Below are 27112 nucleotides of genomic sequence, written 5' to 3' on the forward strand. Positions count from 1 at the left end.
AATCTTATGTAAAAAATATTTTAGTGCATGGTCCCTCATACTTAGACACCATGGCTAAAATATTAGAGGGTGGAAAAATTAATTAATCCCCTCAAGTGTCAATTAATTAATTTTTGGCAAAAATAAAATTAATCCTAAGCTAGAAAATTAATTAATTAGAGTCAAAATTAAAAGTCTAGAAAAATTAAATTCTCCAAGTGGAAAAATTCGTGGGTATCAAAAGAATTAATTTTTGGAGGTCCCCCACCAAGGGAATATTGGAAATTTCAAGAAAAATTGGACCCTTGGACCTTGGTGGTTAAGTCAAAGTCAATTTTTTGAGGAAATTAGCTCAAAATAATTAATTTTGAGCTAATAAAAAAATGATTTAATGAGAAATTCTCAAAATAAATATTTTCAACAGCTAAGATTAAAAGGTCATCAAGGATTTATCAACGGCCAAGATTATTTTGATGAGGATCAAGCCAACTAGCTGTTATTTTTCCACTTGGAGGATTTATCTATAAATTAAAGAGTCATTTGTCTCAAAAGTCATCTGATATCTAGCTAAGAAATTGTTGCAGAAGCATTGATGTAACACTATTTTCCCATTGGGAACATTTATTTGAATCATAATAAAGACTTTGGGGTGCAGTTCAAGGTGTTCAGTGTTCGTTGATTTGTGGTATGTGTTGGGTACGCGTTTTCCTATATCCTGTTGATTAATGTTAGAATTTGTTTTTTCATTAGATGGAGATAAAGTCATTATATCGATAGATTTTGGGTTTATCTTAGATGATTTGATTCGCCATATGTCTAACAAATTTTCTTGAGAAATATATAGTGTGTTTGCAGGTTCCCCAGTCCTTCGTCTCCAAGTTCACAAACTGTGGGCATGAACCGACTTTGTTTGGACTCCAAATATTTATGTGGTTGATTTAACTTCGCTAAGGCTATAGTGTTCATTAATTTTCCAAAGTATTATTAGCCATTTATCAAAGAAAAACTCCATAAAAAATTATTTCTCAAAATTTATTTTAAAACCCTTGTATATTTGTAAATTTTGTAAATAATTTGTAAATTATTTTTTCTAATTGGGGTTTTGGGGTTTTAAGATTTTGTATATATTTAGGGTTTTGGGTATTTGTAAATCTATTTGTGCAGGTGAGATCAAGTGAAGAAATCTAGAATAGAGCTAGATCTAGGCCCTTGAGGGTAAGATCTAGTCTCTAAATTTTTTTGCAAGGCCAACCATTGAAGAAATTGAGCCAAATTGCATATCTGAAGAAAATAAATTTCTGAAGTTGGGGTTTCATTTTTTAGCCTTCCGGGGCCTGGATCCAGCCCTCCTAGGGCCAGCGTTGGCCTCTATCCCCCCTACGTCATCCCTTTCCCCTCTGTGTCATCATTTTTTACCTTTTTAGGGCAGGTCATAAGCCCTAGAGGCCTCGACCTCCCTCCTTAGCCCCAACATTAGGGGTTTTAGGCCTTCTAAGGCCTAGCCGTGGGCCCTAGGCCACTCGGCTCCCCTCCTAAGCCGTAGACGGCTGCCTCAAAGGCTAGTCGTGGCCTTTTAGGGCCCTAATTTGCCCTATTCCCCAGCGTCAAGCCCTTTGGGGCTTCCTCTGCCTCCTTTGCCCTTCACTCTCCCTTCCTTGGCCTTTTTTGACCCCTTTTCAGCCCTCTCTGCCTTCTTTTCCCTAGCTGCTAGCTTTTCTTGAGCCTTTAGCCCTCTCCTAGCCCTAATTTGACCCTTCTGAAATTTTCAAGACTCAATACTTGGTGGGTTTTGCAGGAAAAAGTTGCTCAAAGTTGGTGTTTTCAGGTGAAAAATCATTGGAGAAATTTTTGGCAACTTGGGCAAGTTCATCTTCAAGGCCTTGGGCCTAGGGTTTGCTCTCTAAACCCTAAATTTATCTTTGTTTTGTTATAGTTGTAAATTCATCTTCATAACAGTGATATAAGTGCCCTAATAACATATCTAATTGGTCAAAATACTCTAAAATTGCATATCTAACCTATATCTAAATTTTAGTTCGCTGGAATTTCTCTGCATAACTGAATAATCAGATTTGATATTTTTTTAATATCACACCTAAGAAGACTCAAAATTTCAAATTCAGTTTTGGAAAAATTTTCCAAGTTTTGGGCTTAATTTGGCACTTGTTGTAGCATCAATAGTTCACTGATTTTCTGTTTTAAGTTGAAAGCATTGAAGACCAACTCCAGCCAAAAAAACACGTCTTACTTTCTTGGACTTGAACAGGTCTAACCATGATATATGTCCATTATAATCCCTCCTCTGAAGGTCCTCTTCCAAAATAGCAAATAGATGTTAAATCTGACTCCCTCTATGATCTAGGTTAAATATTTTTTTGAGAATTACAACACCTTCAATTTGCTTATTATTTCTAAAGATCCAAATATGGAGACTCTAGCAAGAACATCGTCAATGCTAGATTAACAAGATACTAGCAACTGACCATCAGTAATCATCGGTGTATTTGAAGTCAGAAGTGAAGATTCTACAATATAGAGAAGAGCAGGGATTGATGCAATGCTAACACTGAACCCCTTAACAGTCTACCAACTATGAGAACATATGATTTACATGGGGCAGTAGGTGATGGAATCATGGAAGTTCTCCACAATATGAGATAAAAGAATTATTTTTTCTTCTTCTTAAATGAGCTTGATTGATCATTTCCATTGCCGTCATAAAAGTTACTCATGGGTCCCAGCCCATTTAACATAAAATTATTACACCAGCACTCTTATCTCCTCAAACCTGGTTGGCAGCAATTGCAGAGCCACAGCCACTAAGATTTTCCATATTGATGAATCCTAACAAAAATGAATATGTGCCTATGCATGCTGCACAACTGAAAACAACTCCCACTATCTACAAGCAGTATCATATGGAAAAATAGTGCATTTCCTTCAGTTCATCTTTATGTAAGTTTGTGCTCACAGAGAGGGCACTGAAATCTTAGAGAAACAGTTCATGTTTCAGCAACGAGAAGCATCTCCATGTCCATTATAAAACATAGTGTTGTTGCAGACAATTTTTAGGCAATGAGTTGTAACGAGTATCATCTGAGTGATTCCCACTGCAAACTTGGAGACATTGACAAAGGAAATAGTGCAGACACTATTAAAATTCACATGTGGTTCAGACAAATAACTCTTGTAAGGCCTAATCCTCAGAGAGTGACAGAAGCACGTCCTAATAAAATTAATTGAAAACATGGAATGGTTAAGAGGAACACAGGGATGGACTATAGGCTGACAAGAGGCCAGAGACTTGGCAAGAATGTGAGGACATGCCCCATAACTATTCCCTGGTGAATTAAACATGATACCTCCACCTTAGGAATCAATCAAAAGACTAAAAAAGAAGCCTTTTGAGTGCAAAATCTGTTTCAATTTAGTAAAGTGACAATTTCCTTTTCATGCAAAAGATTTTCTCTGAGAATGACACCCAGCTTTCCATTCAAGGGTGATTTAAAAGGTAATCCTTCTTTGAAGAGGAGGTCTCTTTTTTCCTTCACCTGGTTAGCATCTCTCCCTAATGGTCTCTCTTACATGCTGTGCTACTGGAAGTACTACTTTGCACTAATGGATTGTTGAGGCTGAGAATGGAGGTTGTAGAGGAGCCCATTGCCCACATCATTCCATAGACCAACTAAAGGATGGCAATCATGTCAAATTGACTAAGGTTACAAGGATAATCGTTCTCTAGCAACTTTTCCCTCAAAATCTAGCAGGCCTTGTGAGAGGCCTCACAAGGCAAGAGCTAGATTAAGACACGAGGTGGCTGCCACTGTCACCTTAGCACTCCACCTCCTACTCTTTAGTGGAATTTCATCACATGGGAGGCTTCCCAGTATATATATCACCTAAAGGTATTCTAAGTCAATTGGATCAAGGTGATGTAGGAGAGGCTTGATCAAGGTACTTCTCACTTGGATTAGGGAACAATTCATTATGTAAAGGAACAACGTACCAATTAGGAAACCTAGAGAATAGCACTAGAAGCCTATGTTTTCAAGATATGATTCAATAATAATGCATCCAGGCATACAAGCTCAGGGAAAAGGTTTGCTTAAAAGATATGATCAACAACATGGAATGACAAACCTTCAATAAGCCCTAAGTTGAAGCTGTTTTGCAATACTAGGGTTTCAAGAGCCCCAAATTGTCTAGGGTTGATGACATCATCCCCAATTAGGCAAGCTCCACCAAAGAAAAAAGCTATATTTTGAGATGGTAAGGTCAAACAAGGTGGAAATATGTCAAATCAGCTCCAAAGTTGCCTTGAGGCAGCCCCTAGTTGAATTTGGCCCTTGCACTAGCCCGAGTGGCTTGCCTTGAAGGGTCGAAAAAGACAAGGTAGAGAAAAAGATCAAGTTTTTCAAGGTTTTGATGATCAAGAGGGATCCCAATGCCTTTTCCCTATTTGGGTGATGGTGTCTTGGGAACTTTAACCATAGAGATATCAAATATTTGCATGGAGTAAGGGGGAAACCATAGTTTTCACTTTCTAACCCTAGCTACTTTTTTTAGAGGGGAGATATTAACTAGAAAAGGGCTCACTAGGAGGCTTTATAGAGAGTTCAAGGATAATATATTTAAAATGCATTCATTACCAGGAATTTCCAATAAACATTTCCATTTAGACAATGAACAATATAGAAACCCTAGTAATATTCCATTACATGTAAAACTATAAAAGATGTGCAACAAAATACTCACAATTTATCCAAGAACATACCTTCTTTCAATCCCAAAAAGATGTCTCCACAACAAAAAAACTAGTCTCCAATAGCCAAAATCCACATCAAATTACATCTCCTCAAGCAGCGAAGTACAACAAGTCTAAGTCGAGCTCTTCAAGAGAGGCTGAAATCCACAAGTTTAATGATTACAAATGAAAAGAGGTGATCATCTTTTTAAATGAGGTCCTCTAATAATTCACTACAAGCCCCTAAAACAAGTTTGATTTTGAGTAGACTTAAAGTAAAAATGGGTTACAAGTCAACCCACTAGCTCAACAATAAAATATGCCAATAAATGCCCACATGTGTGACCTGTAAACCTCTAGAAAGCACGATGTCATGCCCTTTTAGGGTTCAAGATGCTCCAAAAGTGCATTGTGTTACCCACCAAAATGGATAACCCCCTATGAGAAAACGTTTCTCCTACATTGGACAACCAGCCAGCCAGCAGCCCTTGACATTCACTTCTTGATGATGATATGCCATATGCCTCCACCATCTACATCAACCATGCACCTCTCACCATGAACATTCCTCTTAAATGAAGGTGGGTTGCTACTCAACAGGTACTTTGATCATTTTGCAATCAAGTGCTTATACTTGTTGTTTTGGGCATTTAGTATGGATAAAGAGGTGATCTAGAAGATTAACCAATCTTGACTATAAATTTGTTCTCTCACCTTACCAGGGGGGTTAATCTTTAGCCCTAGTCCAGTGGGACCTCCCTTGAGGCCTTAGGGTTATAGGAGGGGCACTACTTGGAAAACCTGGATTGAAATAGTGTGTTCATTTTCCCTTGCACCATACTTAACACTTTCCATGTCATATTATGAGGCATTTATACCATCTCCATTCTTCGGGTCTAACTTGTCATTGGTTTATTGGGATTTGGCAACCTCTTATCCACATCCCTAAGTAGGGACAGAAAACATTGTCCTAGATGTTAGTGCAGCTAAACGAATGGAAAAGCATAATATGGCCACAACGAAAGAAAAATAAAATCAAAATGCAAAAGATGGCTGAGACATATGTTAGCATGTGAGAAAAAGCCTAGCATGAGCTCTACCCTCCTCATTAACCATAACCCAGTTCTTGAGCACTTGATGTTCTGTCTCATCAAAAGGAACCCTTGCATGTCCCAACCTTGATGATCAATAAACCCATGCATGTCCTAACCTCGATGAGCAATAAATCACCTCATCTTAAGGGGTAAAATTAAATAATAAATTCTATATCATAAAGAGCAAGCTTTGTGTTAGTTTTTGTAGCAGGGGAGGTGTTCTAGCCTCGAAATTTTGTGGAGAGGCCAGAATGCATAAGATCTCCAAAACCCAGAAATCATTTCTGGAAATTCCACCTAGAAATGACTAATTTAGTCAATTTTTAAATATTTCCTAAGTCTAAACTTAGAGAATATGACTAATTAATCAGAATTAATTAAGTCAAAGTGTGAATGTTCTAGAAACTCACACGGATCGACATCAAGTTAATCCTAGCCATCGATCAAGATCTAATCTTGGTCGTTGAAGTCTCAACAGAGGATTATAAGAAGAAGTAGATGGAGCTTGGAGAACACACTTGAGCAATTCGATTTCTAAGCAAATCGATTTCCAGAGTAGCAGCAGTCAGTTTCCAGAGAGAGAGCTAGAGATCGAAGCAGTGAGAGAGAGGCAGGGACAGTGAAGCCGGAGGAAGGATTACAGTTCCGATGAGTGCATTTGCAGAGAGGCAAGTGAGCCACAATGAGGCTGAAACAAAGCAGCGCAGTAGCGTCTAGAGGCAATTCCAAATATGCTAGGGAAAAGCAGAGTTTCAGTGCGAGAAGCTGGGCAGAGGTTCCAGAGGCCATGAGAGACATTTTCCCAAACAGCAGCAGACCAGGCCGCTTGAGGAGAAGTTGGATCGAGCTTAGTGCAGAAGTGACTGCGCTAGGGTGACACAGTAGCTGTGCAGAGCCAATTTGGACAGCAAGCTGAGGTAAGAGCCCAGATTTGCCTGTGGAGTGAGGAAATTTCTCACTAGATTTTTCTTGCCAGTTTTTCTCTGTAGGATTGCCAATATCGGCATCTAGTTGTACTCAGATTATTTCGCTGTTGCATAATCATAAAACCCTCAGCTGCTGCACCGATTTTCCCAAGTTAGGTTTTTCCAGGGACATTGGCCCAAAAATAACTGTCATTTTATGTGTGTGCTAGTATTTCCTCCAGCGTTTATTTCTTTTGCAGTTTATTTGTGTAGGTTGCAATGTGATTGATTCAGTATTTGTTGTAGCAAACAGTAAATAAATTGCTAGAAATTAATTTAACAGTTACGAGAATTATTTCCAGTTGCTGCAACAGGATTCAGGTTTCCGAATGTTCACGTGGTATCAGAGCGCAGATGATTAGCCAGAGATATCAGTAGCGAAGGAAGAGGGAGTTTCATTGTTCATTGAGGGGTAGCAGATCGAAACCCTATAAGCACCGCAGTCACCTTGGCCAAAAGGTCGAATTTCATGAGGAGAATTGTTTTTTCTGAGAGAGACAGAAAATTCAATCTCTTTAGATCGAGGAATTCCAAAGGCAGAGGGAGCAACCAATAATTTTTTGCAAAGCAGATCTCTAGCTGGACGCAGTAGTTTTGCAGTAGTTTGCTAGAGCAGAACTAGCGTCAGGTGGAAGAAGAGCACACACTAAAGGAAAATTTTCCTCAGGGAACTTCTAGTCTCAAGAAGTTTGATTTCCCTTGCAGATCAGTGGTTGCTATGAGCAGAGTTTCTCACTCCAGAAGGGAGTGCGAACAGCCTAGCAGCAGCTGAGCAGAAGGGAAGAGGAGATTTTTGACATTGTTTGAAATGACCACTACTGGACTTCAAGATCAGGACAGGTTGGATGGTGTTTCCAACTGTCATCTAGAAGGCAAGGATGTCCTTCCTTCTGGGGGAATATGGCCTGAAGCCATTTATAGATGCAATGGTAGCTATCCCCACAAACGCAGCTCCGCTGAAGGAGTACAGAAAGGAGATGGTGGGCGAAGAGGTTGATCCTTGATGGTGTTCGGGATCACATTGTTTCACACATAGCCGGCAAAGGGATTGCCAGAGAAATGTGGGAGACTCTCACCACGTTGTACTAAGGCACTTTTGAGTAGCAGAAGATGTACTTAGTGGAGAAGTTGAGATGCACCAGGATGCAGAAGGGGGAAGGCATAGACCCCTTCCTCACCAAGATTCAGGAGATCCAGGACCAGCGTGCAGTTGTTGGGGCAGCGCCTCAACCCACAGAGCTAGTGCGATTGGCACTCAAGAGTCAACAATGTCTCAGAGGAGTGGCAGGTATTTGTCCAAAGTATCTTGGTGACACCTTGCCAAGGTGGGACAGGATGTGGGCCAATTTGCAACAAGAGGAGTTGAGATGAGCTCTAGTGAAGAGCTCCATCAATAGTAGTAGCAATGGATTAAAGCAGGTGAAGGAGGAGGAGAATGTGGCCCTCGCATCAAACGGTCCCAGTCAAGGACAGAGGCAGCAACTCTAGAACACATTCCTCACTAAGAGGGAGTGTTAGTTTTTGTAGCATCGAATGTGTTCTAGCCTTGAAATTTTGTGGACAGACTAGAATGCATGAGATCTTCAAAACCCAAAAATCATTTCTGGAAATTCTGTCTAGAAATGACTTAATTAGATTATTAGTCAATTTTTAAATATTTCCTAAGTCTAAACTTAGGGAATATGACTAATTAATCAAAATTAATTAAGTCAAGGTGTGAATGTTTTAGAAACTCACACAGATCGACTTCAAGTTAATCCTAGCCATCGATTAAGATCTAATCTTGGCCGTTGAAATCTCAACGGAGGATTATAAGAAGTCGATGGGGCTTGGAGAACACACTTGAGCAGTTCGATTTCTAAGCAGACCGACTTCCAGAATAGCGGCAGTCAGTTGCCAAAGAGAGCTAGAGATTGAAGCAGTGAGAGAAGGGCGAGGACAATGAAGTCAGAGGAAGGATTCCAGTTCTGGTCAGTGCATTTGCAGAGAGGCAAGTGAGCCGCATTGAGGCTGACACGGAGCAGTGCATTAGCCTCTAGAGGCAATTTCAAATCTGCTAGGAAAAAGCAAAGTTTCAGTGCCAAAAGTTGGGCAAAGGTTCCGGAGGCTAGCAGAGACATTTTCCGAGATAGCAGCAGACCAGACAGCTTGAGGAGAAGCTGGGTTGAGCTGAGTGAAGAAGTGATTGCACTAGGGTGACGCAGTAACTGCGCAAAGCCAGTATGGACGACTCAATTTGAGTTGAGATCAGAGCCCGAATTTTCCTGTGGAGTGAGGAAATTTCTCACAAGATTTTTCTTGCCAATTTTTCTCTGTAGGATTGCCAGTTTCAGCATCCAGTTGTACTCAGATTATTTCACTGTTGCATAATAATAAAATCCTCAGTTGTTGCACCGGTTTTCCCAAGTTGGGTTTTCCGGGGACATTGGTCCAAAAATAACTGTGTCATTTTATATGTGTGTGCTAGTATTTCTTCTAGCGTTTATTTCTTCCGCAATTTATTTGTGTAGGTTACAGTGTGATTGATTCAGTATTTGCTATAGTAAACAGTAAATAAATTGTTAAAAATTAATTTAACAATTAGGAGAATCATTTCCAGTGGCTGCAAAAGGATTCAGGTTTCCGAATTGTAACACTTTGATCCTTGAGATATGCATCGTAATACAAAGCATTATCAAAAATGAATAGAAGGCACACCAAAGGGGTGGAAAAAGCAAGCCAAGCAAGGTAACTCGTGCATCCATGATTGCTCCCTCCATTACATCTATACACTTAGGATGTGGACTCTCATTAGTTGGTCCCCTCACCATTGCACTTGGCAATGGAGTCATTCCCCTCCATTGCCACTCATCTACACCATCACCTATTGATTGAAGGGTTAACCTTAGAAATGCCACCTCCAATTGGGGGTTGGAAGCACCTAATATGGTTGACTATTAGCCACCCCTACCAAGGTAGGGAACACCTTTATGAGACTTGGTCTAGTTAGCTATCAGAAGGTGAACCTAGTTTGAAGTACTGAAATGTTGGTAACATATAAGTTTGGTCCACTTAAATGTTTATATCCTCTTAGTCTCTATGAATAGTTTCTTTCACATGAGTTTAAATCAATCTTGCCATGTGGTTCACAGCAGCACAAGCCTTGCGAGCACCCACTCCACAGGTACCCAAGCCATGCAGAAAGGTTGATGACTTAGCGTGTGCAGCATTGCGCACTTACATCAAAGCATTCAACAGGATGATGTTTGAGTAGTTGATACACATCCTAGAGTACCCCCAAGACCCAGTATGTTGATCTTCTTTTACATAGCATAGAGGATTCATGAAGATTGCACCACTGGACCCAGCATGACCCCAAGCTGGCCTTGACACTACCTGATGGGCAAGTCATGATTGGAAGCCTAGATGAGGATGGTCTTCCATGAGATGAATAGGGAGAGCTTGTGGCCCCTGATGGAGCCTTAATGTTGGAGAAGGAAGGTACTACATTGACCATTGGAGACCCATGGAGATGACGTGGGGACACCCTAGCTTGATTTGGGACCTTTAGAGTTGCTTTGAGGTTGGATTTGAGGTCTACTCCTCAAATGATGGATGATCATGATGCTTGGACACACTTTCAACCTTTCTTTCACCAATACCTAGCATTTGGTGCCCAAAAAGGGCATGACGTCATCATTTTAGAGGCTTATGGCTCACACGTATGGGTCTATTTTGGCATAATTTCATGTTGAGCTAGTTGGTTGGCTTGTATCCCAAGGTTTTCTTGTGCTTACTCATTGTCAAACTTGTTTTATGGGCTTCTTAGCTAATATTAGGTGAGGCAAACCTCAATAAATAAAAGGTCACCTCACACTTCATTTCATCATCACTTTTGGACTATTTCGGCCTAGCTCTTGTACCTCGCTACCCTTATGGAGATGTGATCTTTGTGGATATTTTGCTATTGGAAACTCGTCCTTGCTTTGGAGATGACATTTTGGGATAATGAAGGATTGTTCATTGAAATCTTGTGAGTACTTTTATTGTTGAATATATTTTTATGGTTATTGTATGCAATGTATTTTGCTAGGGTTTCTATATTCCTTGTCTAAATGCATATCTTTATATGAAATTTTTGGTGAAATGTTGCATGCTTTAATTAAGAATCTTGAACATCCCTTGAGAACCTCCTAGAGAGATTTTCTCTTGCTTTTATCCCCATATTGAATGGTAGCCAGGGTTTTGAAAGTAGAAACATAGGGTTTCCCCCATACTCCTTTCAAGGGTATGATATTTCCATAGTAATTTTCCCTTAGACCCCATCACCCAAGTAGTTAGTAGGCATTGGCTTCCACAAAGATGGCTAAAAGTATAACAAAATTATTCTCTTCTCTCTCCGAATCAGTTTTGGCCATTCAAGGCAAGTTGTTAACCTATTAGGGCTAGGACTATTGAATGGTGTTGTCATTGATGCCAACATTGACATATGAACCTATGGATTGCATTGATTGAAGCTCCAATGGTCAAGATGTCCTGGAAGCCTAAATTCCTGATCATGATACCCCATGTTTGACGAAGATTTTGGCTAAGAAGCTCAGTAAAATTGCAAGTGACTATCATAAGATGATTGTCCTCATCATGTCGTTTCAACAGTATGTGGCACGTCACATAACTCCTCACAGTTGAGGATATATGCCTTGTCCAAGTTGGAAGCCCCATTTTGTGGTCAAAAGCCCCAAAGGAGATGCTACAAGCAGCTTATTGATTGGTGGGATTTATTCTCAAGGAAATTAAATTAAATTTTTATGGGCCTTTTCTAGTTAAATTCACTTGCACAAGAACTTTTGTCAAGGGGAACTTGATTATTTTTTGGAAATAGAGTCGGCCTCAAAAGCAGAGTGATTTGGCTCCAAAAATTTGAATTTCAAATTTTAATTTTGGGGGGTTGGCTCCCTCCTGGATCAAGTCAGCGTGCCCCCCCTCTAGAAATGTCTCCAACCAGTATAAATAAGGCCCATCTCCCTCCATTTGAATTATCTTGCTCAAGCACGTAATGTGAAACATCAGCTACAGTTCCGAGGCCTGGTATAGTCACACTCATCTAGAGAATTTTAGTTATATTGGTCTTGACTTATGTGTTTTGCAAAGCCATATTCTTTGTTGGTCAATAAGACTATCCTCAGGCTATTGTGAATTTTTCTGAAACATTCTGAGCTTGAATGTTGTCCTCTTCTTTGTTAGGTAGAGACAAATTTCCAATTCATATGTGAGCAGAAGGCTGAGTTCTGTCATTGTTTGTTTATTTCAAAAAAAGACTGAGAGATTGGACACATTTATTGTTTATTTCCTGCAGTGGAATCCTAAATCCGGTTATTGTGGTGGCGATAGAGTTTGTTATGCAACAAGAAGCATTGCCCCTTGACTGATATACCACGATCGGACCCAACCTGCTGAGGATTTCGTTACGAACTGGTGGATGATGATCGATCGGACAGTGATGTTTACCTCTATCTCTGCTTTCTCTCTACTCTAAATGATGATGTGGCTATAATATTGTGTGATGAGGATTGGACGCAGAGGAATGCCAATTCTGTGATTTGAGCATCAGTTCTATCTGATGTTATGTGTTGACCATGTACATGTCAACAAATCCAAGAAGCAGTGTTCACAACACTGGACAAAAAATTTTGAGTCACTATCAGTATTGTAACCCCAAATTCTGCAGTTTTATTGTAGAAATGATTCTAGTAATGAATATGAAGCCATGTAACAACACCTAGGTAAGCCTTTGATTCTTAAAAAAGGATTTCACTCTAGGGAGTTTTTTAACCTCCCTAAATTATTTGTGTTTCTAAACACGAATAATTAGCATAGTTTTTCTCCCAAGCATCCCCCAAAGCTAGAGTGGAATTCGTTGTTAAGATCTTAGGTGAGTCCTAGTGTTATCGAGTCTATGTATTTTTATCATACTAGATCATGTGTCTTGTGTCGCAGAATTTGGTTGAGTCTCAGAGGTTGTGTCTATTGTAAAATTCCCCTTCTATGGGTGATTATTGTAATATCTTGATGTAAAAATATTTGGTGAATGGTTACTCATAGTTAGACACCATTGCCAAAAATATTTTAGAGGGTGGAAAAATATGTGTAATCCCCTCTTGAGTCTTTTATTTAATTTTCTGGCAAAAATAAAAATAAATTAGCCAAAAATTGTCAAAAAAAAATGAGAAAAAAATAATTTCTCTCCAAGTGGAAAAATTATCAAAAAATTATTGAGGCTATTTTTCAAAGGGAAAATTCAAGTCAAAAATAAAGAGCCTCATTTCCAAGGCAGAATGTCCCAGTCAAGAAATTTGTTGGACCAGGAAGTCTATTTCTCCCGCAGATCGAATTTTCTGGACCAAGTGGATAATTATTTTGCACAAGTTACAATGATTCTATTTTTGAAGATTCTCAAAGGGACCAAAAGCACCTAGAAATTTGATTTTGGCCCATCCAGAGCATTTCTCAAGCGGATCGAACTTTTTGTTCATTTGTGCAGCGATTATCAACGGATAAAATTATTTTGGCAAGGATCAAGCCTTGGATCAAGTCAAACTAGTCGTTTTTCCACTTTGAGGGGTCTAGAGCTCTCATTTTATCTATATAAGGAATCCTAAGGCTCCTCATATGATCAATCTGAGTCTGGGTCTTGTAATGAAAAATTTGAAGCAAGTTGTGAGTCAAGTTGTTGGATGTAATTTTATTTTGCACTAATAAAATCAAAGACTTGGGGGTTTATCTTGCAATGGTGTTCCTTTTTTGCTTCTTGTGGTAATGTTATTCTGAATTGTGCTCTAATGCTCTACTGAATATAATTGCTTCGGTTATTATTTCATTTGCCAGTGATTGGATTATCCATTTGCACAGGTATCTTGCATTAGGTACTAGGTTCAGAAAAACGTTCTAACTCACCTGATATAGCAGGTATCTCTAGATCTTGAGAGTTTTAACATGTATCTAGCCCCTTATGATCTAATAACATTATTTCACATGTGTGGAGATAACTTGATATTCAGATCTTGGGCATGAGGGGAAGTATTCGGTTGGACCAACCAACTCCCAAGACAAGAATTTTAAAATCCCATCGTGTTAAATTTTCCAAGTCTTATCTAACGATTTGTGTGCAGTAACTTGGCCATGGCATAAAATTAAAAATTATTTCTCCACTCAAATTTTCTTCTAATTTACTTGAGAAATAAGGTTAGATCTGCTTATTAGAGCTTGTAATTTTCATCTTGTGAATATTGTAGATAATTTTGTGGATTATTTTACTAACCCTTGTATTTTAATTTTTTAGCGTAAATAGTTAGAGGGATTTTATGTCCAAATTTGAATTTCATCAATAAATATTTGGAAGAGAATCAGTCCTTTGTCATTTTGTAGGTGCTCCATCACTAGATCAAAGGCTAATTGGAAATTTTGGAAGGAGGAAACCCTCACCTAGTTTAGACGACTAGGGTTTGGGCAATTTTTCATCTTTGAAGGAGTTGTCCGGCCTTTTGGAGGAAGTTGTTCAGCTTTTGAGGGTGGGTCTAGCCTCTAGACGCCTTGATCTACAATACCCAGGTCTCCTTTTCTCAACGATCGGCCATTTTGTGGAGGCCACAAACCCTAAAGGGGCTAATTTCACTGCAGAATCAAAGTTTTGGCAAAGATCTATCACTTGAGGGTTTTGCAAGCTAATATTTGTGGACTAAATTCTATTTTTGTGGCTTAAATCTAACTTGTTGCCTTGTTGAAGGTAGCCGCAGGGATTTTTAAGCTCATTAGGCTTGGTCGTAAGCCTAATAGGCCTCTTCTAGCCTAGAAGCAGACCTTGTTGGCTTGTTGAGACCCTAACGCAGGCCCTGGAAGACTTGAATCTCATTGCTATTGATTTTTGGCACTACTATTTTGTATTTGCAGGCCTAATCATATTTTTGTAGTGGTTTGAAGTGGTTTTGTCAATGAATATTTGCCATTGTAAATCTCTGATCCATAAGGGCTTGAATTACTTGGCTAATCATTGGTTTTGCAGGCATAGCATTCACTTGGAAGGGGTTTTGTGGGATCAATCTACCCTTCTAGCCTTGGCCCCAAGGCCTAAAGACCTTTTTCACCCTAGCCGTAAGCTATTGAAGGCTCAAATCATCATAAAAAATAGTCTAGGGTTAACTCGTTGGTGATTGCAGGTGTTTTGAAGGATTTTATCATTTCTTAAGGGCTAAAACACTAATTTTGAAGGCTTACCTTTGTCATATCAGTCCCCTAGGCCTAGCCGCAGGCCTAAGAGGTCATATTTGCCGTAGTCGTGGAGGATTTAAGGTTTGCTATCATTGTTCAAGGGTAACACTTTGTGGGTACAGTTCTAATATCTAAGTTTGGCGGAGTCTCATTGCATCTTTGAAGCCTACACATTGCTCTTGAGTCACTCAACTTGGCATTTCAATCGTTGGAGGAAGGCCGCAAGGCCTTGTGGGTTTGTTTGATCCTCTCACCTATCCTTGGTTAACTGTCATAACACATTCAGATCTGAAGTGAAACATACAGTGACATAATCACTCTAAAATCTAAACTATCATAAACCTAAACACCTAAAGACATCACAGACTAATTAACTGAGGCTTAGATCATTATTCTAGCTCTTGTTCTCTTTTATTTGTGACTGAATTGGGTTGTTGCAAAGGTCTGATCTTGCTCTTCAGTGGCATTACATTAGCATTTTTGCCATGCATTTAGCATTAGAATTGGTCACCAAACTTTGGCATTTGTTCTAGCTCCATTGCTCTTTCATTTATCACTGATCTCTTGTTGACAGTGGGATGATCTCAATGTCTAGTGCATTCATCTTGTTCCTAAATCGATCATCTTGTGCTAGGAAACGTATTAGATTGCATTGGTTTTTTATCTTAGCTTGAGGATATCCTTGTTGGGGTTACTAACTCTCTCTCATTCTCGTTATGCATTCCATGATTGCATTCTTAGTCTCTATTGTATTGCATATTTGAAATCTTTTGTTGCATTTCATTTACTAACATCACTGTTAGCAATCTCATCTTGTTGCTTATAGTTGTGCTCTTGCTATCTTGTAATTTTCTTTGATTCAAAGTTGCAAATCTAATAAGTGAAAGAAAGCTTCTAATAAGCATACATAAGTGATAAGAAGATATTGCTATCATTACCATAATCATCTCATTGTGCTTGTAAAATCTTGAAATTTCTCTTATTCCTAATTGCTACATTATAAGTAAGAGGAATTCTAATAAGCACCATCTTAGTAGCATTGCTTCATTGAATAAAATGCAATTGGAATTCTTGTAATCTTGTGATGAAAAGTAACATTTGATGATCTTGGTTACAAGTGAATTGAAGCATAGAGGTATAATTGTATCTCATTGAAGCGAGCTAATTTTGTCAACCATTCGCATCTTCATTCTAGTTTGGAAGTGCATAATTAAAAATTCACCTCCAAGCATAAGCTTGGTTGACAGAGATTTAGGGCCACATTCTCTCCCAATTTGCGACACCTGACACTTGCACTAAGGTTAAAACAGGTGACGTTGCAGTTCCCTTGCGAGAAATTCCATGTAGGAATGGAGGCATCTGGGTCATTAGAACTCCAAGGTAGGTATTGTTAATGAGGCCTTAGCCTCCTTCCCATGGACTTCTTTCTACAACCCTTTGTGAGACTTGCTTCAAAACAATTGAGGTGAAGGCTCTCACTTAAAATAGGCATCTAACTAAAAATAGCCAAGATTTTACATTTCAATTTTAGATTAGATCCTACATTTCATCTAGGATAGATCTTGCATATCATCCTTGCAGCGTTTGTCTATCCGGTAACTAGGTGCATTAATCTTTGTTGTGCAAGTATTTTCTAATTCTAAGGCACTGGTCTGTCATTGACATATCTCAAATAATCTTAATATTTGTGCTTATTATTCCTACTTGCCATATAATCTAAATCAAGTTGCTAGGATATTCATCTGTATCTCCTAAACTTGTTGATCCTCAACAAGTCTTCATCCATTCCACCTTTAGGGACTACCCCCCTTAGCCTGGTTTTAAGAGATAGTTTAAACAAAGTGGGCAGGGATTAGAGTGGCAAACCCTGCCCTGAGCGTTGCCGCATTGCATGTACAATTTCGGCGACAACATTACGTAATGTAGTCTTTGCCTATATGGTGCATTTGAGAATCAAATGCGATTTGGTGTGATCGTCTGAGAATCTATTTCTCTGTCCCTTGTCCCGAACTCTGATCAAAGGCATATGTTCTAATGTGTGGAAGCTTGCATTAGTTCTAATTTCAACTAATCCAAAGAGATCGCTTAATGTCCTAGCCCCCGAATGAATGACTGAGAGAATTAATTGTTATAGTTACAGCTTGCTGTCAACAACGGACGGGAATCTGAATCGATGGAAGTCTGTGTTCGAAGTATTCCTATCGAACGTCATTGCATGGATATACAGTTGAAGGGCCTGTGCTCCTAGGCAGTGATGAAGCCAAATGACATGTCAACAATCGGTCAAAAGACCTGGCGGAACACCGTTTGATTTATTGAGTTATAGCATTGGAGGTAGCAATATATATTTATATATAGTGGAAGTCCAATATTGTGAAGGTGGTAACATATAACAGAGGTTGTGGTGAAGTTTTTGGCGAAGGGATGCATAAGAACTCCCAATTGTAGGGTTGCATATGACCTGGCATAGCAAATGCAACACCAAACACCGTTGACAAGTGATCTATGTACTTTTGCAAGGTTGGTATGTGTATACGTTGGAAAGTAGGGTCTCGCATCTCATTCCTAAAGCCATCTATAAATACAAATCAAATGCATAATATCACAAGCTTTGTTGGATAATTGTGTTGGTGGTGTTACCACTCAAACCAACAGGGGACCTAAAGGGGTTCCTAAGAGGGCAACTGCTAGGTTAAGGGCAAAAATGGAGGCTTAGCCCACTGTCACCACAGTTAAGTCTCCCTACTCTTTACGGACTTTCACCGATGGGAGGAGTCAAGGTAGTGTAAGGATCACTTATAAAGTATGTGTCAATGGATAGGTGAGAAGTGACCCTGAAAACCCTTTCCCAAGGATGGAGTGAAGAATGGAACTTGTTTGCTCTTTAAGCAAAGGACTTGGTCCACCAGGGGTAAGGTGTAATGACCCATCTCGATTCATGAGTAGCAGAGCAATATTAGCATGTATACGAGGCATGCATATGATAGCTACATATGCATGCATCGCATATATCGCACTAGTATACATATTAGCTGATATTGGAAAATGTCTAAGTATTAGCTGATATTGGAAAATGTCTAAGTATTAGCTGATATTGGAAAATGTCTAAGTATAGAGTAATGAATTAATTATTGAAGTACTAAGTAAATACCTAACTCACTAGAACATAATGAATATGTAGAGTGGGGCACTAAATATACCATCCCTATAATATGAAACCAATTAAGGTACTATTCAAAAATATATATATTAATAAATACAAAGAACTTTACAAGGTAAAAGTGAAATTAAAATAAATAACATTTTTTTATATATTAACTAAAAGAATTATACATGTTATTTTACAAAAAAATATAACATAAAACTATATCAAGAAAAGGAACTAAATAATATAATTAAAAAGGCATATGACATAAACATTGAATAAAGTTCTTAAATAAAATATAAAGACTAAAATAGTCGACAAAACCTATTTCTTAAAAGTAAAAGAAAAAAAATCAAATCCATTCAATTTAACCAAACAATGTTATTTATAATGAAAAGTGACCACCTCTAAAGATCATGGAGGTTCCACGTAACAGGATAAGTACAAGGAAAACAGATGGACGGCAAAAGGGAGACGGTGGAAGGAAGGGAAGATGGTGAGGTTTTGGAGATATAAGGAGAAGCAAGGGAGTGCAAAAGGGGGAGGTTTTTTTTTGGGGAGAAATGGAGGGGGAACAGTGAAGGAAATTGGGAACTGAAGACTAAGTTGTTGAGCTGAGAGATTGGAATTGAGAATCAGAGATCTGAGCAATTGTTCTTGAAACTTTTGGGCACGGGGGTCAAAGTACTTCGATTACGAAGTATTTTGAAGCTGGGTACCAAGGATTGTACCCAGTTTGGCTGGGAGGTTTCGATCATTTGGTAACTAGAGTGAAATTGGAGCGAGGACAACCCGGAATCTGGTATCGACATCAAACTCAGAAGAAAACAAGTATTTACAATGAACCGATAAGTTTTGTTCTTAAATTTCATTGTATGCAATGTTCGAAGTAAATTCTAAGTTTCTGAATTTAGAACCCTTACAGTAAAATTTTAGATTTAGGGCTTCACAGTGATTCTCAATATGAATTTGTTAAACTCTGTTAAATTCATTAAATTTAGGGCATTTTAGAGCTCTACACAAGGGGTGAAGATTGGAGGGTTGAGGAAGAAAGGATAGGCTTATAAACAAGGTTCTCAATCCGTGTAATCCTTGGGGAGCTTTGATTCCCAAATGGTCCTTGATGAATAGTCTTTATTGAGAAGTGAGACCACACGGGGGCAAGTGGACCCAACCCAAGTTCGGGGGTGGAATGCATCAACCAATGATGTTCCTATCCTGGACAAGGTGGGGGAACAGACCAAACAAGAATATTTACTTCATACAGTTGAATTGATCCTATTGAGGTCTAGCCTTGGGATGCCTAGGCAAAATTCGATACTAGAGTTAGGGTTTGGGATTCCAAGAGATTCCAATGTTAGAATTGCGTCAAATTTGGAGGAGAGCGGGGGGACCCACTAGCGCAGTAGCCTATTTCCTTGGGTCGATTCCTAGGAAATGGATGCCCTAGGTGACCTAATGGGGCTAGACTTGAGGAGAAAGGGGAGAACGTCAAAAAGAGGGTTAAAATGATCACCCTTTAAGAGATCAGTGCCTAATTCACTTGGGGATATGGAGTCAAGGACGATGATGAGTAAGAACTTGGTTTCTTGATCAAGGAGGCCCAGAAAGTCGACTTCATCCAATGTTGAGAGAAAGAAAAGAAGACCTTCAAGCATTTATACTTCAAAGCAAACGATGCAAGCTTATCGAGACAAATAATATCTAGGACATTTCATTGATATAACATTGGCCCATACATTCAATTAGCTAAAACATGCTTAATTCCACATTTCAATCATGCAACAACTAGCCCTAGTTTTAACAGTATGCGGCAACAAGCTCAATAACATCAAAATTTACTTACAACGTTATAGAGTATATTATTTACAAGACAAAGATCCAAGACAAGATAAATAGCCCAAATCCATACATCAAAATTCATCCATCTCCAAAAATTTTAAATATCCTCCAAGGAAAAAAAATGCTAAGTTCTTTATGATTAGAGAGATCCCAAGTCAAGTGATGATCCAAATGAATGTATCCAACATCAATATATAGCCTACTAAGGAGTTCGAATTAGCCTATGGGCCTATATTCGCCCCTAATGATAAAATAATGTGCAAAAAAAACCCCTATTCGTGACAAGCCCACCAAACTAGCTCACAAGTGGAAAAATAAGCCTCACAAAGAGCCAAGTAATAATATGTACATGTTGTGGGTCCCTCTAAAGTCTTAATAATGTCCTGAAGTGCCATATTGAAGAATAAATTCCTCGGAATATGATGAACAAGGAGGTGGGCCCTTGATCTCCAAGTAATAGTCATGTGGTGCTCCCAGTGGGTCTGAGGGCGCATAAATGACCGCATGGGTCTCCATATGAATCGGAGATGCCTGTACATCCTCTGTAAGGGTCTGAGTGGTGGAATGGATGTTGCCATGACATCGTACAAGTCCTGGGACCCCTACCAAGAGTGTGGGGCTCTTGCGGGGGCCTGCTGGGCATAATGTACCAAGCATATCACCATCATCCCAAAAGTGGATCACTAGTAGTCTCTGAGCATCGATGAAGATCCGTGGAGTGTTGTCTGCTGCTGTGGAGGCCAATGGCTCTCTATGCACACCCTATATGTGCCAATGTGGACCTCTGGGGGTGAGGATCCTGCATAGGTAAACCAAACCCAAATGGAAACCACCTGTAATCCTGCATAAGATCCAATGTGTCCCCTAGGCTTCTAGTACAACCAATGATTAAAATAATTAGGTAGAAGAGTTTGCAAATCATGGATAACAAAGTGGGCACTTCACAATGGCATGCCCTTCCGTGGTGGGCTTTGACATGTTCTATTGTCTCGAAGCTCAAAAGGGGGTTAACCAAGTACCTTATTAGGTGGTTTCAACCCTTAAAGGGGATAGTATGTCCAAGGTACATCCCTCTAATGGGGGTGGCAAGTGATAAATAAATGGAATGGAGTAGGGAATGAGAGGGGCAATCCTAGGCCACATATTGGGGCATAGGGGTAGCTAAATAAGGGGAAGCCCACACATGGGTATGTAATGTGTAGGAGGGAGAAATAGAGGTACATGAGGTGCCCCGACCTTCATTTTTCCACCCTTCTTTATATGTCTTTTGCCTTTTATGAATTTTCTTTAATTAACTGCTCCGGGATCAAAGGACAAGAGCATGAAATGTAAGATATAGCAGAGATTACCCCTTTTAGGTAGGGCGGTTCATTGCCTTCCAGGGGTTGGGACAATCAAGGGTTCCTGAATGATAAAGGAGGCTCATCTAAGGCCTATGGAACCAAAGTGATGACCATGGAGTGGGACAGAGCTCATGTATTGGATTTTGCCCACGTGCTAATTATTTTGTCCCGACCATCTTTTGCATTTTGTGGTACAATTTCCTGTTAAATGTGGCCAATTATGCTTTTTCCTTTTTCTTTTAACTGCTTCAACCTTCAGGCCATCATTCCAAGCCTGACCCAAGGTGGGGGCAAGGGGATAGGGAGGCTGGCCCTATGTGGACCCAAAATGGAAATGTAGACCCAGGTGGGAGAAATGATGAATGGGGTATAGTGAGTGGAAAGGGAGTAATATATGCGAATAAAGGAGCGAGACCACACACCCAAAGTCGAGGTTTCCCAAGTAGTACCACCCTAGAACCATGTTGAAGTTTCTAATTCTACTTAGTTAGAAACCCTTCATGCACTTTTTCTAATTTACTCCTACCTACTTGTTATTTTTTCTTTAACAAGTTATTTACAAAGTGAATATTGAAAATAAACACCAGTGAATGCTCAACATATTACAGATCAGCAACTAAAAGAAACAAGAACAAACACACCACATGACACCATTATTTTTGGACCAATGTCCCCGGAAAAACCCAAAGCGGGAAAACTGGTGCAGTTATCTGAGGGCTTTCTTATTAAGCAATATCAAAATACAATCTGGGTGTCGAAACTAGCCTACCCAACAGAGAATTTCCTTAGCAGCTATACCTCACAATTTGGGAGAAATCTCCTGGCTGAAACCCCAGAAAACCCTTCTGGCAGCTCTTCAACACAAAACTACTCTGCAACCCCAGCGTCTGCCCGATCTGGACTGCGTCAGCCCCTTCCTGTCTTACGCTAGCCCTGCATCAGCCTTTCTTGGCTTGCTTCAGCCCCAGGAGGCCTTGCGTCAGCTTTTTGGGCCTCTGCATCAAACACGATGGGCCTTCTGGTGCTCTGCGCAGCACTTGGCTGCCTCTGCGTGGCCCTACATGAGCCCTTGCTGGCTCTGCGTCACTCTCCTTGGCTGTTGCGCTGCTCTCCTAGCACAATCTCTGCCTTCTCTGTTTCTCTGTAATCAATACCCCTCAGTTGCTCTCTCGATCACTGATTCTATCTCTCTTAGCAAACCCCGCTCTAGAGAATAGAATGACTGATCATTCTGATGTATTCTCCAAGTGACCCTCAAGCCTCCTCTTATGCTTTTCCTGTTGACATCTCAACAGTCGAGATTAAGTCCCTAATCAACAGCTAAGATTAATCTAGCTTGATCCATGTCTTTTGGACCACTCTAACACAGATTGATATTAATACACATTAATATTTTATTTTCCCCAAGTTTAGACTTAGGGACTCCATTAAAAATATTAATTATTTTAATATCTCCTGATCTGTTTAGAATCTGCCCAAACCCTTTCTGGGTATTGGAGATCTCATGTGCCCCAACCTCTCCACCAAATTTCGTGGCTAGAGCACATCCAATGCTACCCCAAATCAACAAACCAAATGGTCAATAAAGGAGATCCCACAGGACTAAGATGCAAGGGTAACAACCAAAAGAAATCAAGGGGACAGGAGCACAAACTAAGCCCACCCTTTCCGCCAAATCCCCCCATCAATCCATACCCGGAAGTATCCATGAAAATTAAACCCAATACTCAATTACCAAATGACAAGACGTACCTTTAGATTCGGGAGGCCCACCTTCAAACATATGATCAATACAGGTGGGTGAGGGAGCACATGGATGGCTCATGTGGCAGAGAAATGGCACAACGAGCTAGTAGGAGGCTACAAGGAGCTACTAGGTGTCGGTTGAGGCTCATCATGAAGAAAAATTTCTCCTAGGGATATCACCCACGAAGTGGTGGGTAACAGGTGGCTTATGTTTATTTTTGAGTTCAAGTCACATAGGTCAAAAAGTTTATTTCCGCTCATAATTTTATTTTGTCGAATGATTAACTGATTGTCAACAAACCTTTTGTAGCATTGGCACTAAAAAAGATCCAATTTGTATAACACACCTAGAAAGCGCCAATATGTCGAACATTTAGTTTTTAATTTATCCATATTGCGATCCAGAAGAAGCACTAAGATCAAAACTCAAAGATGGACCTTGGTGAAGGCGTGAAAACTTTATTGATGTATCTTTGATGCTCAACTTCTTTATTATAGAGGCTTATGAGCAGGTTACTATGAGAGCTTGACATGCCACTAGGGTTTTCTAAGCAACAAGTGCCAAGCTTTTCATATAGATTTTGATGTTGAATTGATGAGCTAGGGTTTCATGTTGTGAGCTTGCAAAGTTTGATACACGGTTACTAGGTTTGACATATATGATGAGCAAAGGTCTCGTATATGCTTGTGAATTAGAGGTTGATGTGAGTTGACAGGTTGACATAAATTGAGCAGAGTTGTTATGGCAGTGGACTTGATAGAGTTTTTATGCTACTTAGGTTTGATCCTTGAGTAGAAATAGAGCATAGTTGCTAGGATTTTCACGTATAATGATGTTGAGGACAGAGCTTAGTAAGGTTGAATGAGGATTTGTATGGCTTCCATGTATTGATGAGCAGAAAATGATTGTATAGCTATATAATTTATGATTGAGGGTTTGTGCTAGAGTATGCTGCTAAAAAGGTTTGATGAGACCATTTTGTTGCTACTAGGGTTTATCAATTGAATATGGTGTTGAGCAGTGTTGATGTGTTGAGCATAGTTAATCTTGTTGGGTAGAGTTGTTGAAACAGGTGCAGTGGTTGTATGACAAAAACAAATATGATCACAGACTGATGCAGTGACAAAGAGAGTGGCAAAGCTTATTCTTTTATCTTTTATCTTTAGGGCAGCAGGGTTATGCTAGGGCAGGTTGGAGCCTATGCAGGGTGTTGAAGCATCCTTTCAGTTCAAGTTGATAAATCAGGACATTGGAGCGTCCTTCCAGTTGAAGCTAGTAAATCAGAGCGTTGGAGCGTCCTTCCAGTTGGAGTTAGTAAACCAAGGCGTTGGAGCGTCCTTTCGGTTGGAGATGATAAATCAGGTGGTTGGAGCCTCATTCCAGTTGTTGCTAGAAAATCGGAAGTTGGAGCTTCCCATTGATGTATCTTGAAAAGACCTATATTAAAAGCTTTCAGTGGTTCTTCTCCCCAAAGAGTTTCCACCTAAAAAACCTTTGGTGTAATATTTTTGATGTTGTGCATTGTTAAATGGTGTTGTTAATTGTTTATGTTTGATCTAATGCTAATGTTAATTAATGCTCTGAAGATTAAAATGTACTAATTGAAGTGAAATATTGATTCACCCCTCTTTCAGTATTTCCAACAAGGACATAGGGCTGAATTCAACTAGGGTTGGAGTGTCGGCTTGTTTTGAGGTGGTTCTCACTGGTTGGACCTTACAACATCTAAATCTTGCATTTTGCATCATTGGAATAGCCTCCTTAGGGCTGAAATCACAAACCCTAAGCAATTCTACCAAAGGAAACCCTAATCTAACATTAAGGCTTCAACTTAAGGCTTGTTGAAGGCTTGTGGCTCTATTTTTGTCAATTATATCTTTCTTACAAGCCTTTTCTTGGTCTTATATGCCTAAATGTGTCATTTGTGTAGCATAACATCCAAACCCTAGGCTATAAGCCTTCCTTGTAGGCTCCTTAGAGGGTACGTTATTCCTTATCACATTAGATTGAGCCTTGTTCTTGGTCTAAGTGCCCTACTTGAGCCAATAAAAGTTATCACCTTTGGGTTATTGAATTCGAATATATGTTAGGTGACTTATACAGAGAAGCCTCCACTGCGGTGAAACTCCATCAAAGAGCAGGAGGTGAAGTGTTGAGGTGACAGTGGCCTCCACACCATTGTTGTATCTTTGTCTAGCCCTTGTCTTGTGAGGCCCCTCACAAGACCTACTAGATTTTGAGGCAACACATTAGAAGGGATAAAAGAGTCTCCAAGCATCATGATCAACCTTAATTTGAGTAGAGGTCCTCAAGGCATCTCCATGTGTCCAAAAGCCAGTTGTGGGTGCCCTATGTCATCTATATGGATGCCAAGTAGGCAACGTAGTGTACTCTCTCTCCAGCATTGGGGCTCCATCAAGTGCAACAAGCCCTCCTCAATCATCTTGTTGGATAACCATTCTCAACTGGGCTTTGGATTAAGGCACACCCATCAAGTAGTGTCAAGGCCAGCTTGGGGGCATGTTGGGTCCACTGGTACACCATCAAGAATCCTCCACGCTAAGCAACAGAAGCTCAGTATTTTGGCATCTGAGGGTGTTCTAGGGTATCCATTGTTGGAAATTCAATGAATTTTTTATCATGATAATTACTTGTGACTATTTGTATAGGTTTTCATTTAGCATTTGCTTTATCCATTAGGTCATCAAGCAATTATACGAATACAATACTCAAAAAGAAGAGACACCATAAATTAGGTTAGAGGCCTAGGCAAAAGCCACAAGGGGAAAACCCATAATCCTTTCCTTATTGATTATTTGTCAACAAGAGAAATCCAAGTCAAACTAGCCAGTACTCCAAGTGCCAAGTTAGCCCTCCAAACCCTGCCATGATTTTTCCATAAAATAGTTGATCAATCTGCCAAATGCCTGTCCTTTAGATGCCTTGTCCCACAAAGATAGGTAGCTCACATTTCATAAGAATAATAACCTTCCTGTAGGTTGCTTTACGCAGTGATAGTAGCCTTCCTATAGCTTGCATCACACAGATATTTCATCCCTCCTGTAGCTTGCATCATACAGAGATCATAGCCTTCTTGTAGCTCACATCACATAGAAATACCATTCCTCCTGTAACTCACATTCATCAGAGATAATTGTGTTCATGTAGCTTGCATTCTTCAGAAATAATGGTGCTCCTGTAAGTTCGTATACCACAAAAGTGTTTGTCTCAGACATCCAAATTCTTCACTAGAAATGATGACTGAATTTCACGCCAAATGGAGGAGACTAGGTGCCAATATATAGTTGTTCGTTCATGCGAAAGGAAACGTCCTTTGGGCAGGCCGACTTGTCTTCTGGAGGGAGGGCCTGTTACCGCTCAAACTAGCAAGGGGCATAAAAGGGACTCCTAAAGGAACAACTACTAGATCAAAGGGCAATGATGGAGGCTTAGCCCACTGTCACCTCAGCTAAGACTCCCTACTCTTTACAGAGTTTCACCAATGGGAGGAGACCCGATATATAGAAAGTCACTTGTGAAGAATGAATCAACCAATGGATGTGAAGTGACCTTAATAATCCTTTTCCTAGAAGGGGGTTAAGAATAGAGCTTACTTGCTTGTTAAGCAAGGTACAAAAATTTCTAGGATAAGGAGGTGAGGATTTTAGGCTTGGGTTAGAGGAATATGCCTTATGAAGGAGTTTCCCAATCCTAAAATCCTTATTGGACATGACTTCCCAAATGGTTCTTGAAGATTTGACTTTTCAAAGGTGTGGGACCAAGTGGACTCAACCTAGGTTAAGGGGGCAAAATCTAGCAACCATTGACGTTCTTAACCCAGACAAGGAAGGGGAAAGGATCAAAGCAAGAATTCCCACTTGAAGGTGTCAAATTCATCCTATGAGGCACTAGCCTAGGGAACATCAGGGCAATGTTTGATCTCGAAGCTAGGACTTGGATTATCTCACAACTCCACCGTCGGAATGGCTTCAAAATTGGAGGAGGCCTC

The 27112-nt window shown here is 39.8% G+C and overlaps 1 protein-coding gene across 5 annotated transcripts in view; it reads right to left on the reverse strand.

Annotated features, from left to right (window-relative positions):
* TWD1 (FKBP-type peptidyl-prolyl cis-trans isomerase family protein) overlaps positions 1 to 27112 on the reverse strand; it is a 276499-nt gene that overhangs the window by 173626 nt on the left and 75761 nt on the right. Inside the window, exon 2 of one of the 5 annotated variants that reach the window (XM_089437393.1) lies at positions 4754 to 4881. The exons of the other annotated variants lie outside the window; for them this stretch is intronic. The gene's annotated coding sequence lies outside the window, so the exon portion shown is untranslated. The remainder of the gene's footprint in view (positions 1 to 4753; positions 4882 to 27112) is intronic. 5 annotated transcript variants of the gene reach the window in all.

Source organism: Pinus tabuliformis, chromosome 5_2 (assembly GCF_031772625.1).
Source record: "Pinus tabuliformis cultivar Carrire ecotype Pingquan chromosome 5_2, CPIR1, whole genome shotgun sequence".
NCBI classification, from domain to species: Eukaryota; Viridiplantae; Streptophyta; class Pinopsida; order Pinales; family Pinaceae; genus Pinus; species Pinus tabuliformis.